Source organism: Pteropus medius, unplaced genomic scaffold (genome assembly GCF_902729225.1).
Source record: "Pteropus medius unplaced genomic scaffold, Ma_sr-lr_union100, whole genome shotgun sequence".
NCBI classification, from domain to species: Eukaryota; Metazoa; Chordata; class Mammalia; order Chiroptera; family Pteropodidae; genus Pteropus; species Pteropus medius.
Window position 1 is genome coordinate 5,861,758 of NW_024349798.1, and position 19,268 is coordinate 5,881,025.

The following is a 19,268-nucleotide window of genomic DNA, read 5'->3' on the forward strand; positions in this document are numbered from 1 at the left end:
ATTCATATCCACCAGATCCTCAGGATGTGGCCTTATTTGGAAATAAAGTCTTTGAAGATGTAATTAGTTAAGGATCAAGATGAGATCATACGAGATTAGGGTGGACCCTGATTCCAAAAAGTGTCGTTACAAGAGACTAAAAAGGACATAGACACAGACAAGGCAATGTGAAAGATGGAAGCAGAGACTGGAATGATGTGTCTACAAGGCAAGGAACGGCCAAGGATTGCCAGCAGCCACCAGAAGCTGGGAGAGAGGCATGGGATAGATTCTCCCTCAGAGCCTCCAGAAGGAACCGACCCTGCCCACACCTTGATTTTGGACTTTTGGCCTCTAGAACTATGAGACAATAAATTTCTGTTGTTTGAAGCCACCCAGTTTGTGATGCTTTATTACAGTAGCCCTAGGAAATGAATATACTACTCGAAGAATAATTAAAATGCCTTTTCAATAACACTAAAATCTCACTTGACATGTTAATTACCTTAACATATTCATATTTCAGCTAAACAAATGTGACTTAGCATCTTAATCCACACACTACTTAGGCATAGTTTCCTGATGACATTAAGCTGCTCCCATTCTGCATGAGGAACAATGGAGACTGTCAGAGACTAACACAAGGTGCACACTGTTTTTTTTCCTTAAGAGACAAATTCATTTTTAAATTGCTGACGACCTATTATACGAATGCAGTTTTAGATGTTCTGATATGTCACAAATAAACTACAATAAAAGTTTCTTGGAATAAGGGCTAGAAATATGGGAATGAACAGGATATTAAAATAGCATGGCTTTCCAGCCATGAATCATATCACATACAAAGCACATTTATACATAAATCTGTCATTTAAAATTGGGCCATATGAAATTTTAAAATACAGCGAAGTGGACTATCAGGCAATCATTACTAAATAAGCACAAGAAATATCTATGATTAATAGCAAAGAGAGACAATATTTTGGATTACAATAAAGGAAATATTTAAATTATGCGGTGCCTCTACAGAAAACACAGTTGTTTTTTAATTTAGTCAGTGAAAAAAATAATATTGATGTTTGAGAAGACCTTTAGATGGGAACAGCAGTGCGCATTCATCAAAAAGGCACTTGCCCTTCCTCTGGAGCGTTTCACGTTCAAGCCTTGTGTCTATTTATAATGGCTGGGCACATGTCACTACAATGGTTGATTGTATTGTGCAGCTGTTTGTATGTATCGAGAAGGGCAGCCATGTACAGCCTGCACTTTGATGTTTCCCTTTTGGGGAGATTTAAAATAACATTTAAAAAACTGCCAACTAGCAAGGTCACAAAATATTTTTGGATGGCACAGGGAATGATTGCAAACTTGTGGTTCACTTCAGATGCGGGAGTCTGGGACTCAGCCAACAAGCCTGATTGCACAACATCCTGCCAATGCCAACTCCAAAAGTTATTTGCTTTGGAGAGTTCACAAACTACTCCTTCCTGGTAATAAAACCATGTTTTATAAATTTGCAAAGGGTCTCCCTGCAAATTGTTCCCAAAAGGGAACAAAGGTTTCCCTAACCATCTTATTTACACGTGTAATCACCACCGGGCCTCTCTGCTGCCTTCACTCCAAAGCACCCCAAAACTCCTGCCCTTCCCTACTGAATTTTCTCTAAGCACTTACCACGGACATACTATGTAGTTTTCTAACATATGTGTCAATTTTTCATTCCCCTGCTGTATTATATATGGTCCACAAAAGCAGGGCTCTGTGTCTGTTTTGTTCACTGACATATCCATAGAAATGAGACTTGTGCCTGGCACATGGTATTTACTGAGCGCATACTTGTAGAGTTACCTAATTTAAATAGCAGGGACAATGGTTTCAGGAAACACATGGAAATACTGATGATCAGTATCAGGTTCCAGAATTCTGTCACCCTCTCTCCCCACCACACACAAAGATTTGGGTTTTGTTCACATATTTATGGCATGCAGAAATAGAAATGGACTTAATAAAATGTCCAATTTTCCAAAACTGTGGTAGAATGCAAAGACTAAGACTTCACAGGACTCAATTCTAAAATAATACCCTCTCAAATTATATCTCTGAAACTCTTCAGATCACTGTTTGTCCATCCGACAAAACTTCTTGCTGGAGATTAGATATAGGAAGCACCTGTGCTAATGAAAAGTGTGGCCCTAATTAAATGAGGATTAAAAAATCATCAAGTCATGCCAAAAAATACTGGACTGTATATAACAATTCTTGAGATTTTAGTTTTTTTTCAGAGTTTTACATCAGTATATCATGAAAACCTAATTAATTATTATAGGGACATAGCATTCAATAATAGACCCACCAGTCAGAACTTCTGGAGGGTCAGAAAGAGGCAAAGAGCAGAATGTCAGTAAAAAGGGAGGAGGCACAGGGCAGAGAGAGGCAGGAGAGCAAGTGGACACAAGGTCAGAGGCTGTTCAGGTAAAATCTGCAAGGCCTTTCTTCTAGACTCAGAACGCTGGTTTGATTCAGCAGAATTTACAAGTGAGAAAGACTTAGAAATGGTTTTTTTTTTTTTTTGGAACAATTCACTAGCAGAATAAAGGTGTCGCTTCCTAAATGTGAGTAATTCCTTATCAAAGATGCCTGAGTGAGCAATAAAACCCCTGCAGGTACAACTGCAAGATGGCTTTTTCCCCGCTTAGAGGTTGTCTTCAGAAAAATCTGTGACATCCTGGATTCTTGAATAATTTCATCATCATTGGATCTCAAAACATTTAGAGGACATCCGCTTCATGTACAGCTGTTTTTATACCTGTACAGAAGTTCTGTGGCTTCAAAGCAAATTTAAAAGGGGAATTAGTACTCCCAGGAGTCAGAACCAGCCCTCACTGTAAAAAAGCAGAATTCTTACCTCAAAATTGGCCTCCTGGAAACACTGGGAGGCAACATATCTACAAGGACCAATCAACAGACACCCCAACTCACCTCTGCGGCAAAAGCACACAGTGCCGCACCTGGCACATAGTAAGTCCTCACAAAATATGGTTCATCGTTATATTAGAACATGATAAAGACCAGATGTGCCAAGTTTAACGTGTGCATTTTTACTATGAGCTCCCACTGATAAACTGGTCACATCCAGCATACCCATTCCTATCGCTGTGATTTCTGAAGCTGCCTCACCACAGCAGCACTACCCACTTCAGGCCCTGGGATCTGGTGAGTGAAAATCGCTGAAGCTCACTTCCCATGGCCAAACCTGGTGCTGACACGTGGCTGGTCTCAACAGAACTCTGTCTAAGAACCCAGTTCTTTCAGGCAAACTCCACTGATGGAACCCATCTCAATCTTATTCTGCTATGTCTATATAATAGGTTTTGGCAGATACAATAAATAATCCTTTTTTTAATCTATGTTTGTTTTCTCATCTTAAAGGCAATAAATATTTTTGCTGGAAATATCTAAAAGAGCCAAAAATTTAGTATAATGAAAAAATAAAGATGATCACTAACACCAACTGGAGAGATCAACTACTCTTAACATCTTTATTTCTTTTCCACCATTTTTTTAAACAATGCTTTTATTGAGATATAAGTCACATACCATGTAATTTACCCATTCGAAGTGGTTTTTAGTATATTCAGAGTTGTGCCACAATAGGCACAAATTTAGAACATTTCACCCTAAGAAGAAACTCCGCACCTGTTAGCAGTCACTCCATCATCTCAGCTTGTTTTTCTCTGCCTGTCTAGCCACTGTCCCGTTGTTTTCTTCCCAACAGCAGTCTCTCTTCTCGACCTACCATTTCCCAGCTAGCATCACTTCCCATACCCTGCAGGAAAGTTCTGACTCCACTCAGTGGTTTAATTAATACCAAAGCTTCTGTTAGCACATAAGAGGTCCCATTCAAAATTTTCTCTCCTACCGAAAATGTCACCATTAAGTGGTAAGATCTTGTTAGTAATAGTCATGATGATGACAATGATGACAGGAGGAAGAGTAAGGGAAGCATTTACTGTGCATTCTCAATGTACTAAGCACTGCTTTAAAGCACTTTACATAGAGTATCCTGTTACATACGTATTACAACCCAATACGGCAGTGATATTATGGTCCCATTGTAGAGATGAGAAAACCAAGGCCCAGAGAAACTGAGGACACAAAGGCTTAGAAGGAAGAAAGCTAAAATTTGAACCCCAAACAATGTGACACCAGCGCTCAGGCCATTAACCCTATACTACACTGCCTCTTACTCCAGAGAACTCTCTAAAATGCAGCCGTGCCAGAATGACATTGCAGGAGAAATGACTGATCAGGCACTTTCCCAGAGGACCTGGAAAAGGATGAGCTATAAGTAGGATAAAGGGCGGGCGAGTGAGAAAACTATAGAAGAGACTAGACAAACATGATGCTGTGAACGGTATGGGCAGAATCAAGTCTACTTAAAGTATATAAATCATATCAGTCTTAGTATTCTCTCCTTGTCAGGAGAGGGCCCCTAATCTCCTGTTAGTCAAACTAATTATTGCTAATGAAATTTATTTTCTTGAATCCAGCAGATAAAAAAAATCTCTGAATTAGAAACCATGGGGAAAAGGGTGAGGGGATTGTGTGGTGAGGAGATACAACCAAAAGTACAATGATTAAAGTAAGGTTTTAGTCTGGAAAGCAATTCGCTAACCTATTAGCAGTGGCTATCTTTAAGAGATAAGAGTCGATATTTTTCATTTCCATTTTATACATTTCTATGTTACTGCATTTTTACAACAAGCTTATACTACTTAGTTGGAAAAAAAACAAAGATATAAAAAGAAGGCTTGGGGGATGAGGCAGAACTTCTGGAATATGAGTGAGAGGCTTGGCAAAATTTCTCAAAAAGCAATAGTAAAATGGGACAAATTTGTCAAAAACAACTTCAGGACTAGAAATCAGCCAAAGGCATATGGCAAGTTGAGAAACATTTATTCAAGAAAACTACAGAATCTTGAGTGAGAACAGTGGCAATCTGCACCATTTTAGCCTGGGGTCTTCCTACCCCACACCTCAGCTCCATCATAGTGGTAGATCCACTAGGGCAGGATAAGATGTGAAAACTGGTAGCTCCGCTGCGGGAGGGGTTGACCTGATGTGGAGTGGAGCACATTTCCAAGGATGTTGTCATAAACAACATTGCTAATGGAATATTACAGAAGGCAAACATCTCAGCTAGCCTTAGGTTACAATACTAATTGGGGCAGCAAACTAGACAAAAATTCAACAGGCAGATGCAAAGAATAAGAAAAGCATAGTGATAAGCTCCCACACATCTCTGGTGTCCTGAAATGGTGCACGCATGCAGGAAAGACTGGGGTGGGCCCAAGTTATCTACTCATTCCTGGCTGAAGTGAGGCCTAGCGCATGCACAGAAGCAGAAGAAGAAGGCCTGGCAGAAAGTAAAAGCCAAAGCAGACCTATAAATGGCCTGAACTTTGAATGTGTTCCTCAACCCACACACAGATCCACTGCAAAATAATGAAGCTTTATTGAGTTAAGGTGTTTAAGCACACCTCTGAACAATCACTAGGCTAATCACTAAGCTATGCTGACCCAGGGGTGACACATAGAACACCATGCTTCAATATAAAGGCAAGAAAAACAATGAGCAGGATCAGCAGCAGCTTCATACTACTGGGGAGACAGACTCTAAAAATTAATCCAGGCAAGTCACAAACAAAAAAGCAATAACAACAACAAAAAGGATTTTGCCAGGGTGATCAAAATCCAAAACTGCTACAATATATGAACTAAAATATCATTTTTTAAAAATAAGACATGAGAAGAAACATAAAAGTATTGTGAACTATCCTCAGAAAACTATACTCAGGAAAAAAGAGCCATTGATAGAAACTCTAAGGGGGTCCAGATATTGGACTTAACAAAGATTCAAAATATGTTCAAATACCTAAAGAAATCCATGTTTCAAGAAAAAAAGAATAAATGGAAAGTATGATGACAATTACCCATCAGATAGAAAAATATCAATTATTCTACCCAAAAGATAGAAACTATAAAAAGAAACCAAGTGGAAATTGAGTTCAAGAGTACAATAACTGTAATAAAAAATCACTAGATGGGCTCAACAGCAGATCTGAGATAATAGAAGAAATAATCAGTAAACTTGAAATTATCCAATCTGATAAAGAAATAAAAAAGAAGAAAGTGAAATGCTCAGAGCCTCAGAGATATCAATATATAAATAAAGGAAGTTCCAAAAGGAGAAGACAGAGAGTAAGGAGCAGAAAAAAATATTTGAAAAACTAATGACCAAAACTTCCCAAATTAGATTTTAAAAAATTAATCCTCACATTCAACAAACTGAAAGAAAGTTCAACAAAGCCCAACTAAAATAAACATAAAGAGATCCACTGAAACATAGCATAGTCAAACTGCTGAAAGCTAAACACAAAGAGAAATTGTGAATGCATCAAGAAAAAAATGACTCACCATGTAAAGGGGAACCTCAGTAAGATCAACAGCTGACTTCACATTAGAAATGATAGAAACCAGAAGGCAATGACATGACATGTTTAAAGGGCTTTTTAAAAAAAGCTGTTAACCAAGAATTCTATATCCCACAAAACTATATGTCAAAAATGAAGCAGAAATAAAAGACATCTCTGGATAAACAGAGACTGAAAGAATTTGTTGCTAGCAGATCTGCCTTACTAGAAATACTAAAAAGTAAAAAAATGGAAAAAGATATACTATGCAAACAAAACCACAGAAAACTGCAGTAGCTATACTAATACCAAACAAAATAAACTTTAAGACAAAAATGTTACTAGAGAAAAAGAAAAAATTTGTAATGATAAAAGGGTCAATTCATCAAGAAGATAAAACAATTACATACATTGAAGCACTTAACAGAACTCCAAAATACATGAAGCAAAAACTGATAGAACTGAAGGGAGAAATAGACAATTCAAAATAATATTTGGAGGCTTCACTATTCCACTCTCTATAACTGATATAACTAAACAGAAAAATCAACAAGGATATACAAGGCTTGAACAACACTGTCAACCAACTTGACGTGACATCTACAGAACTCTTACGACAAAAAATAGCAGAATACACATTCTTTTTGCAAACACATGTAACATTCTCCAGGACAGACAACAGACCAGACCAGAAGCAAGTGTAATAAATTTTAAAACATTAAAATCATATAAAGTATGTTCTCTACCAAAATGGCACTAAATTAGAAACCAAGATCAGAAAATTTGGGAATCCTCAAATATTTGGTAATTAAAAAACATGTCAAAATAATTCAAGAGTCAAAGTAAAAATCACAAGGGAAGTTGGAAAATACTTCAAACTGAATGAAAATAAATACACAGTAAATCAAAATTGTGGGATACAGCTATGGAAAGTGCTTAGAGGGAAATTTATAACTTAAAAAAGTCTGTAGAAAAAAGTCTCAAGTCAATAACTTAAACTTCCACCTTAAGAAACTAGAAAAAGAAGAGTAAACAAAACCCAAAATGAGCAGAAAGAAGACAATAATAAATACCAGAGTAAAAATCAATGAATTAAGAAAAAAAATAGAGAAAAATCAATAAACCCAAAAGTTCATTCTCTGATCAAGAAAAAGGCAAGGATGTCCATTTTTACTACTTGTGGAGAAAAGACGGTTCCATGCTGTGATTGCTGACTGACCTGAGAGCTGGACCTAGGCCAGAAGGGGAGGATTGCTTCCCACAAACTCCCCTTAGAGACTGTCTCATCATAATTGACATTCATTCTGACATAAATCAGCACCCGTCCCCTGTTTCCTACTACACGCTGTTTCCTGGAACAAGTCGTTGTCCTGACCTGGTCAAGCATGTAAAGTGATTTCCCATACCTGGTGGCATTCATGTACTAGTTAGTACGTGTGACTATTCCCTCCTTTTTACCCTATATACTTCTTTGGCACCTGCCAAACAGGGCAGAAAATATCTGCTTTGTTTTGTAGCCACTCAAGACGTGCTGCATATGTAAGTTTCCATTAATAAACTCTATTAATTACCAGACTGGAGTGGCTAGCCTTCTTTGGTCTTTCCCTGCCCTCCACTTATGGTGGTAATATTTCAGTTTCAAGGCTTTTCCCTGGGTCTATATGTACAAACACCACTTCTAGTTAGCACTGTATTGGAGGTTCTAGCCAGTGCAATGTGTCAAGAAAAGAAAAATTTTAATATACAGATTATAAAAGAAGAAGTAAAACTGTCCTTATTCACAGAAGACATGATCCTGTACACAGAAAAATCCTCATGAGTCTAGAAAAAAAAAAAACCTACTAGAATAAGTGAGTTTAGCAAGTTCACAAGACATAAGATCAATATCTGAAAACCAACTGTATTTCTAGATACTAGCAATGAACAATACAAAAGTAAAAGAAATAATTCCACTTACAACAGCATCAAAATTAATAAATGTTTAGGAATAAATTTAACAAGAGAAGTGCAAAATGGTTGTACACTGAAAAATTATTAAGATATTAAATAATAACTGGAATGAGATAGACGCTGTGTTCTGGGATTGGGGGACTAAATATTAAGATGGTATTTCTCTCCAAATAGAGCTACAGAATCAACACAATCCAGTAAGTTTTTTATGCAAATTGACAAAAATGGCCATGTGTAGATATTATTTGAAGCTGGGTTACAGGCACCTGACAGTTCATTCTACAAGTTTCTTTACTTTTGTTTGTTTGAAATTATCCACAAAAAAGTGTTTTTTGTTTAAAAAAAATAAAGTACTGGAGGAAAGTTATTTCAAGGGCTGCCTTAATACTCCTCACTCTTTGTCCTCTATTTACATCACTCACCTACAGGTTGATCCTTGCTCAGAGTCACTCCTAGTGCACATGGCTAGTGGAGGGGGGACAAAGGAAGAATAAGTGAACAATCAAGCATTAGCCACAGGCTTCCCTATAGTCTAATCCATCACCACGCTTACATTTGGGGCAATTTATAGCAACTCTACAAATACACATGTCAATCTCTACTGACTCTCTGCCAGTCTGGAAGCTGTCCCATTACTATTACAAAACATCCTTCTATTGTTATGTCAATTACACAGTAATTTACTTGGATGTGAGCTGGGTACAAATTGGTGGTGCTCTAAGATTAGAGCATCCAGGTCTTTAAAGTTGCCAATCCTCACTGCCTCACCCCATCCCATCCTGTCTGGAACACTTGCATATTCCTTTCACTTTCTATTCCCAAGTGCATACTATAAAGCTCTGGCCGAAAGGGAAAGTAAACCCTAGTTTAGTTTCCTTCCAAATATTTGGTGCTTTCCAGTTTTATTCCTTTCTTCTTTAATGAAATAATATTTTACATTTGTAAAGCATTATTCATCACCTCTTAATATCCTTACAACATAGGTAGGGCAGGTGTTAAATCTGAAATGATAGAAGTTCAATGTCACATAGCAGCATCCAGCCTTCTGTCCAGGCCTATGACTTTAAGTAGGATGTATTTTCCACTTCCTGCTGCTGCCTCTTAAGGCACAGAGGCACTTCCTAGCACCAGATAAGGGACCTTATTCTAGGAATGGGTAAGAATTTGCATGAATAGTCTATGATAGGCAATTGGGAAGTTCCATCTACATGTCATCATGGACCCCCCTCCAAAAAAGAAATGTATAAAAACATACAATCCTGAAGTTTTAAGAAGCATTAAATAGTTCTAATATATATATATATATATATATATATATATATATATATATATATATATCCCATAAATCTTTTGTCTGAAAAAAAAAACACACCTGGTCTTCTCATTTTGATCTACTACTATAAACTCCCTTCTACTCGTTGACTATATTTAATTTTTTCTCTTATCTCCCTAGAGCAATAATTTTATCTTTCAATGAGACAGATCATGTCTAATATCATTTGCATAAGACCCATGAAAAAGTTGAATGTCACTCTTTAGAATAACAAATAATTCATATCAAAACATTTAGCTTTAAAAGATTCCTACTTGCAGGAATGTCGAAATGCCCAGTTAAACATAAAATTTCCATCCTAACTTTCTCATCTACATATAGTTCAAAGAATTTACTTTTCCATAAATTTCCATTTTCTTTAGATGCAAGAATGATTCTTTATTATATCAAAGCAAATACAATTTTACTATTCAGTTTCCTCATCTTATTCAATTAAACTATAATTCATCTTCTGAGACAGAACTAGAGAAAACTGTTGCTGATGCTCAGCTCTTATGAAAGAGTTTTAAGAACTGAAATGACAACTTCTGGAAAAAAAAAAATTAGAATAACGGTTAGGGGAGAAGGGATGAAAAAAATGCATCCCAAGTTAGAAACATGAACTCCTGCTCAAAGTGCAAGTTTTTAAGAAATAGATTAATGAAACAGATTGAAATAATATTTATAATCAACATTACTTCACAAGCATAGTAAAATACTAATTTTTAAATCCTTCTTCTTGTTCTATAGCTATTTTGTGTTGGCCAAGCAAGTCACTTCCTTTCCCCAAGATTCTAACAATGAACATAATCTGACAGCATTATACACACCACAACTCCACTGCAGACCGAGATGGTTCTGGGTCAAACCCAAGACTTCTGGTTCAAATTAGGAGAGTTATCAAATTAAGATAGTTCTGGCTCAACTGAGTCATCCTGTAACAGTGGCTGAGTTGATTTCAAGGCTCAATGCTTGCTCTGGGGTAACCCTGTGCATCCCAGAAGGCTGTATTTTATGGTCTATCCTAAATAGAACTGAATCCCCTGAGGAGTTCCAAAACCAACGTAGCCTCCAAGTGACCCTCTGGGGCAGGTTAAGTCAGGGCTGCAGCTGACCAAGAGGACAAGATCTCTATCACCAGCAGGTGCAATGTCATCTCCCTAGACACACTCTCCCACTGTGAACTAACGTATGCAAACATTTACTTTGTGATTTTGTATATCTTCACTAGGTCAGCAGAATCAAATCTCTGAACCTTTTTCCATGACTGAACTAACGCTACAGTTGCATTTTTGGTGAAAAATTGATTACTTCTTTAAGTAAATAGGCTAGGGAGAAAAGTGACAAATTTTTTTTCTCTTTTACTTTTGGGATTTGAAGGCTTTTAAATAAGAGTTTCTATTTGTGGAGAAAACAAAGTGCTTTAACATTATGACTTAAAATTTAAGCCACTTATAATAAAGAATGAATAGAATGTGATATTCTCACACCAAGACAAATCCACCTCCAATCTACACCTAGTGCACAGCTAGGGTTTATTCTGCATTCACTCACTGCAACATGCATTTCCTCCAATTAGGATAACTCATATTATGGCTTTTTAAAAAATTTTAGTAGTTTTTTTGTAAATAAAAGTAATATATGTCTGTTGTAGAAAAACTAAAACAAGTATTAAATATAAAATTAGAAGTTACTGTAATACCACCCTAAAACAACTACTATTCATAGATTTGTAGGTATCTTTTAATGCATATACCATCATCTCTCTCTATATATACTCTCAAATACATCTGGAAAATGAAATCATGTTTCACATATGGTACAGTCACTTTTTTCAATTAACAACGATGGCTATTTTGCCCATGTTGGTACACAGATATCTACCTCTTTATCATAAATATTGACAAGTATTCTACTGTATGGATAGATCAACTGTAATTTACACTTGATAGATATTCAAGAAATTTCCAGTTTTCCATTATTACAAGTAAGATGGTAACCAAGATCCTCCTAAATACATCTTTGCATTTACACAAATATTTCCATAGGGTAAATTCCTAAGAGTAGAATGGCTTGGAGAAATGGTGCAACATGTAATATTCTTGACAGATATTGCCAAAAGCCCTCCAAAAAGTTTTCCTCAATTTGTACTTCCAAACACCAACAGTAGTATTTCAGAGTGCTTAGTTTCCCTGCCTCCTTGTCAACTATAACCAATCTCATCTTTGCAAATGAGAGATTTAAAACTTTTTTTTTATCACTTTAATCTGCTCTTTTGATTATCAGGAAGTTGTGCATTTAGCCCTCCATGTTACCAGCTGTGTGACCCAGGGAAAGTAATCTCTCCTGTGCCTTCATTTCCTTGTTTATAAAATGGGGGAATTATGAAGATCTAATAAGGTAGGCATCTAGGAGACCTAGCACGGAGCCTGGCACACAGCAGGAATTTGAGCAAAGTTTGTGGAACAATGAATAAATATAACATTCTATCAGGAAGTTTTCCCAGTTACCACAGCAATCACCTTTACTGGGTATTTGAGCATTGTTCAATTTTTGCTATCATTAATTGCACTACTATCTTTGAGTAAATTGCTCTTTTGTTTCTTTAGGACTGTTATCTAAGGTTATTCTCCTAGGATATGAAGAGTATTATAGTTCTCACTTCTACTCTTTAAGAAAAGTAAACTAGCAACAATATGCCATATATCAAGTTTTATGATTTTTTTTCTATTTAAGAAGTAAATATTGGTACTTGAAAGCACTTCTTTTATAGGTAGTAACTGAAAAGTAGAGCATCGCATATTTTTAAATAAACACACATATTTCTTATATGTGACTTTTCTCTACTAGTAAAAAATAAGACAAAATTAAAAGTTTAAAATTATTTTATAAATCTTATACAACTGCTGAGTTCAACCAAACTTCTGAAATATAACCAAGGAGAAGTTAATTTTAGAAAGCTGGAAAAAGGGTCACACCATCTTAAATTTTAATAAAAATTAAAACCAAGATAAGCTATAAAATCACAACTTTTCTTGAACCCAACAAAGAGCTAAGTCCACAAGCAACCAAGTAGCCCAAAGTCCTAGATAACCTTTCACGCAAAGAGAGAAGAGACACATGGACTGTCCCAACAGGGGCACGGCCCAAGATAAAGATATGCCTAACATACGAATGGGATCTAATGAAATAGGCTGACGATATGCGTGAACATACTGAAAAGTAGAGTAGAGAGAGAGAAAAGGTGAGAATCAAGTGGAAATAATAGAAATAAAAAACATGATATCATAAATAATACCAGAGACAGACATACCACAGCTGAGGTAACAGTGATTTGAGAACAGGTCAACAGAAACCCAGAAGAAAAAAGGAATAGAATAGAAGGAAATATTTGAAGAGATAATGGCCAAGAATTTTTCAAACATAATGAAAGTCATCAAACCACAGATCCAAGAAGTGTGGAGGACCTCCAAGCAAAATAAATACTCAAATCACATCATATCCAAATTGCTGAAAACAAAATAAGGAGAAAACCTTAAAAGCTGCCAGGGTGAAGGTAGGTACTAGGGAGACACATTCAGAGGAACACATTCAGAGAGAAGAATTACAGCAGACATCTCATCAAAAACAATGCAAGCTAGAAGACAATGGTGTGATATCTTTAAAGCACTGAAAGAAAAAGATTCAACACAAAATTCTATACCATGAAAAAATATCTTTTTAAAATAAGTGTGAAATAAAGACTTTTTCAAACAAAATCAGAGGATTCATCTCCTGAAGACCTGTACCATAAGAAATGTTAAAAGAAGTTCTTCATTAAGATGATAAGAAAAAGAAACCTAGAGCTACACAAGAAACTAAGAGTTCCTGAAGTGGTTTTAAAAAAAGAAAGTAAGTATAAAATAAAATAAAATTTAAAATTCAGTTCATAAGTCACAACAAGCTACTTTTCAAGTACTCTGTAGTCACATGTGGCTGGTGGCTACCATGTTGTATACTGCAGATATAAATATTTGTTATAGCAGGAAGTTCAATTGGAGAACACTGTTCTAAAAGTAATTTAGTGTCTAAATCAAAAATAACAACACCCTATAGGCATAAAAAAATGACAATGTATTATGTGGTTTATAATGTAAAACACAGTATTATGACACTAATAGTATTAGGTATTCTTAAAAAGTTCTTACACAATATATCAAGTAGTATAATATTTTAAGGTAGACTATGATAAGTTAAAGATATATATTGTAAACTTTTGGCAATCACTAAAATAGGTTAGAAAAAGATATACAACTAATAAGTTAATAGAGGAGACAAAAATGGAATCGTAGAAGGAAAAAATTACTCCACCCAAAAAGAAAAAGGCATAAAGAACACACAAGCACCAGGCATACCATTTACCAACAGCCAGGCTATACACCTAAAAGGCTGAATTTAAATTTTGCCTTTAAACTTTTAAAAATTTATTTAAATTACATGTATTCAAATTATGCCTCATTAAACTCCTATTTTTTTTTTTTTTAGTTTTAATGAGAGAAAAAAATAACCAAGGAGTCTTGGTCTTGATAAATTCATTCATTCTGGCCCCACAATAAAGGTATAAGACTTAATACTTATTTCACTACATATACAGAATCATTTCATATTTGAGAAGTGCTGGGCTGCCTTGTTGACAGCAAAATTCCCAGGACATGTGCAAAATACAGGTGTCCCTTGCTGGTGATCACGCAGCCTTTAAGCACTAAAAGCTAAGTAGGATATGATTTAAGTCTGGATTCATCTAACCCCAAAGTCTATCCTTTTAGTCACTGCACTAAATCCAACAGGATTCTGAATTTGAAGTTTATGAATTGAGTCGCAAATGCATTTTTTGGAGCCTGCTCTCGCTAAAACAGGGCAAGGGTCTTCCACGATTCTTTGCCCTGATACTGGCATTGGGAATGCCTGTGTACTTAGCACTCTGCCAAATACTCTGGTACACTGGTTGTCCTAATGGGGTACCCAGCTGTCACTTGAACAAACAAGACATGAGATAGGGAACAGACCAGTGACCACAGGCACACATGGGTGATTGCTGTCAGATGTTCTCGGGTTGCTGGAGAACTCATCTCCCAGACACAGAGGGAAGCACCCTCCCCACCAGGAGTGGGTACTGATCCCCAGACTCTTGTACACTCCCTCTTGTCCAAGGACATGAGAAGAAAACATATCAGCAGATTGTCTACAAAGAGGAAGGTTAAAAAATGGCACATGAAAAACATTAAATATTTCTTTGTATGGAAAATCCAAACGGTTATTTTGAAATTAACAAAAACTTAGTAAAACCATTAAACAATTAAGAACTTTATGTAGAATACTAACAAAGTGAAGCAAAAGATCGCACTGCCAGTGTTGAGAAGCATGCAACACAGGTGCGTATTTTTATTATTTATGCAGTTAAAGAGAAAAACGTGATGTTTTGAGTACTGTTAATGCTTTCTTTTAATCTCTTGTTTTAATCCCTAAATTAACATTTTAAACTCCAGAGGATTATCAATTTATGATAGAAGTGAAGAATAAAAACTAGATGTATTTATAAGACATTTACTTCACTGTTATTCGCTGTTATTAAATGACAGATACAAGTTATTGAGGAGACAAAAAAAGCACAAAAGCACTAAGTGATGACGAATCAAAAGCAGAACAGAATCAGAGCTCAGTGCCTTGGGTTTGTGCTTAGCTGTTCATCTATGACATCTCTGCTAGAAAAGATAATCAGAGCTAAAAAGAGAAATACAAAAGTCAAACCTAGGACCTTATGATGATAAATATATAAACCTTTCCACCGAAAAAGTCAACAGAAAAGAGATTTAGTTTTGCATCTTTTCTGTCCAAATGACAAGAGTTCCACTTTTCTACCTCCCATTCCATTGGTTTATATCATCTGCCAAGTCACACAGAAGGATGAGGGGTCCACTGTGTAGATGAGAATTGTTTAAGCTTCACCTCTGTGGTCAAGTGGATATTGCCAAGAAGTAAGGCACAGCAGGGAATTTGAAAAGAAAATACCTGAAATGGTTATAAGAAAATAAGAAACGCATCCAATCGGCAGCTGCAATTATCAAGGAACTTCAATGTATTTGATCTAAAGTGCATTCACAAATTAAGGAAGTGTTTGTTAGTAATGTTCCAAAGAACCCCAAACATCTGAGATAATTACATATCACTCTCCTTTCTATATACGCTTTCCATGTCTAGCATACGAATAAGCTATCTCAATTGAATGGATTATAGGGTATAAAATGGGGCCAAAATTCTGGGACTTATTCAGGGGAGTTATAGTTTTGTTCAAAACTCACTCACATAGAAAACAGCCCAAGATCACGAATGAAGGAACAGAGCCTCATTCCCATCTAGAAAAATTGTGCCGAGTCCAATTCCTGGTCCTACATGAGTAAAGGGGAGAACATTCACAAGGACAGTTTTTGTTTCTGGCCTACTTATAAGGTCTTTTGGGCTGTGGAGACATCAAACACCCTTCCCCAAAGTGCTTTAGGAATTAAATGACCAGTTTAGTGGCAATGAGCACTTAAGAAATAGGCCAGCATTTCCTTTATTATGATTATTTCCTGCACTATACATCCCCATTTCTTTTCTTAGGGAGAGAAAACAAACACAAACTAGAGCCATTTGTTACTGTAACCCTAAGCAAAGAAAAGGCATATTTTTGACCTTTATATTTCAGCTCAATAAAAATAAGAAATATAAAGACTGAAAAGGAGGGGATTTAAAATTTATATGATTTTCAACAAAGAAAACCTAAGACTAATTTTTAAAAATGAAAAACAATAACCACTCAATTAAGTAGCTAGTTACATAGAAAAATAACATTTTCAGCTTTATACAGTTTTGTACAAAGTTAAACACACTCACCATACAATACAGTAAGTCCACTCCTATGTATTTAACCAAGAGAAGTGAAGACATATGGCCACAAAAGACCTGTGAATATTCATAGCAACTTTATTCATCATTGCCAAGAACTGGAAACAATGCAAACATCCATTAACTGATAAGTAGATTTGTAAAAATTGTGGTATGTCCAAACAAAGGAGTACTATTTAGCAATAAAAATGAATAAACAACTGATACATGCAACAACATAAATGAATCTCAAAAGCATTATTCTAAGTGAAAGAAACTTGTCACCAAAGACTAAATACTGTGCGATTCCATTTCTATAACGTTCTGCAATGGCAAAGCTATAGTGAAAGAAAGCATATCAGTGGTCACCATGATCTGGAGACAAGCTTTCCTACATACCAACAGTAACTAGCTAGAAAATATAATTGAAAAAGATCCTACTCATAGTAGCAATTAAAATCGTAAAATTTAATAAATTTTAAAAATATGTAAAAGCTCATGACAAAACTACAAAACTTTACTGAGCAACATAAAAAGGACATGTATATAGAGATATATATACCAGCTTGCTGGATGAGAAGACTCAAAATTGTAAAGATGTCAAATTAATCTGTAACTGAAAGAGTTTCAATTAAAATGCCAAAGGGAATTTGTGAGGAAACGACTTATTCTAACTTTGATCTGGAAGAATAAATGTATAAAAACAGAAAGACAAAAAGACCTACAAAAACAGACTCACTTATAAATTAGAATTCTATATACTATTCATAAATGGTATATACCAATATATGTCATATATAAACTGTATATGTCATTAAACAGTATAAAATAACTGCCAAACCACTTGGACAACCCAAATCCCACATTAAAATAAATGTTAAATCAACTTAAATTTTAAATCTTTTTGATTTAACATTTATTTTAAGTTGATTTAAGAACAAAGGGGTGGTGGAGAGTTGCTAATAAATGGGCATAAAGTATCATTTATGCAAGATGAAGAAATTCTAGAAATCTGCTGTATAACTCTGCCTATAATTAACGATACTACACTGCAGCGGTCCCCTACCCTTTTGGCACAAGGGAATCTAATGCCTGATGATCTGAGGTGGAGCTGAGGCAGTGATGCTAGCGCTGGGGAGTGGTTGCAAATAGATATAAAGCTTCACTGGCTCCCCGCTGCTCACCTCTTGGTGTGTGACCCTTTTCCTAACAGTCTACGGATGGTATAGGTCCACCGCCCAGGGGTTGGGGACCCTTGCTATATTGTACACTTAAAATTTTAAGAGGATAGATCTCACGTTAAGTGTTCTTGCCACAAAAAAATAAAATTTTATTTTAAAGGTAAAATAATATTTAAAAATTTAAGCTTTCTACTTTTTGTAATGTCCTGCCTCTCTCATGCTTTTGTATGCTATCATTTAATGTTACTAAAGTTGTATTTCTTCCTCAAGAAAAAAATTAAAAAATAAATGTTAGATGGATTAAAGATAACAGTATGAAAAAAGGAAAAATATAAAAGCCTTAGAGGAAAATATAGGTTAATATTTTACGTAATCCTGGAGTAGGGAAAGCTTTTTTAAGCATGTCACCAAAGGTAGAAACCATAAAACAGTGATAGATATGCCCAATATAAACATTTTTAATTTCCACATGTCAAAAAATATCATGATTGAAAGACAAATTTCACACTGGGGAAATTTAAAACAAAAAGACAAAGATCGAAATCACTTATATAAATAAAGACATTTTACAAATTAATAAGGAAAAGACAAATACCTCAATTCAAAAGTAACTCATAATAGAAGAAATACAAGATAGCAATCAATACGATATGAAAAAAGGGTTCAGCCTCACTGGTAATTCATGGGGCAAAAACAATTACCAATAAGGATATTGGCCACATCACTATAACTCATAGAACTATATTTCATCAAAGCTAAGATGCCAGTGATTGTAAGATGTACCATTACTTTTTGTTCTATCAAGAAATAAAAGGAAGTGCTGTAACTAAACCTATGACGTATATTAAATTGCACGATGCATCCTGATTTGAGGGATGAGTATCTGGAAAATGCATATCTTAGTATCATGATATGTAGTCATACAAAACTGAAAACAATCTAAATTTCCAACAAGGGATACTTCCCAAATAAGTTATACTACATCCCTATAATAAAATATTATAGGGATAGCAAAATGACTATATAAATGTATACAGAGATTAATGGTGGAAAGATGTTCATGATTGATTAGATGAAAAAGGAGGTTATAAGACAATATGCTTAATATGATACCATTTTTGCTAAAAGATAATTACTGATATGTATATCTGCACTGTAAAAGTCTAAGAGCCTATATCAAAACGTTCACAATGGCTATCTCTGAGTGGTAAGCATTTTTAATCTTCTTTTTGCTTATCTGCCTTTTCTGAAAGACCATAAACATGTTTCACTTTTGTGACAAAAAATAAATAAAAATAAGGTGTCATTTGTCTTTTGTCTAAACATACGGCTTGTCATTTGTCTAAACATAAGACTTCAAAAGTCACACATTCCTTAAAGCTGCAGTATTTATAAGGGAAAAAAACTTGAAGTAACCTAAAAGCTCAGACAGGAAATGGTTAAACAAACTGCAGAACATTAACTCAAAGA

The 19,268-nt window shown here is 35.4% G+C and overlaps 1 protein-coding gene across 1 annotated transcript in view; it reads right to left on the minus strand.

Annotated features, from left to right (window-relative positions):
• ADCY9 (adenylate cyclase 9) overlaps positions 1–19,268 on the minus strand; it is a 108,099-nt gene that overhangs the window by 64,715 nt on the left and 24,116 nt on the right. The gene's annotated exons all lie outside the window — the stretch shown is intronic.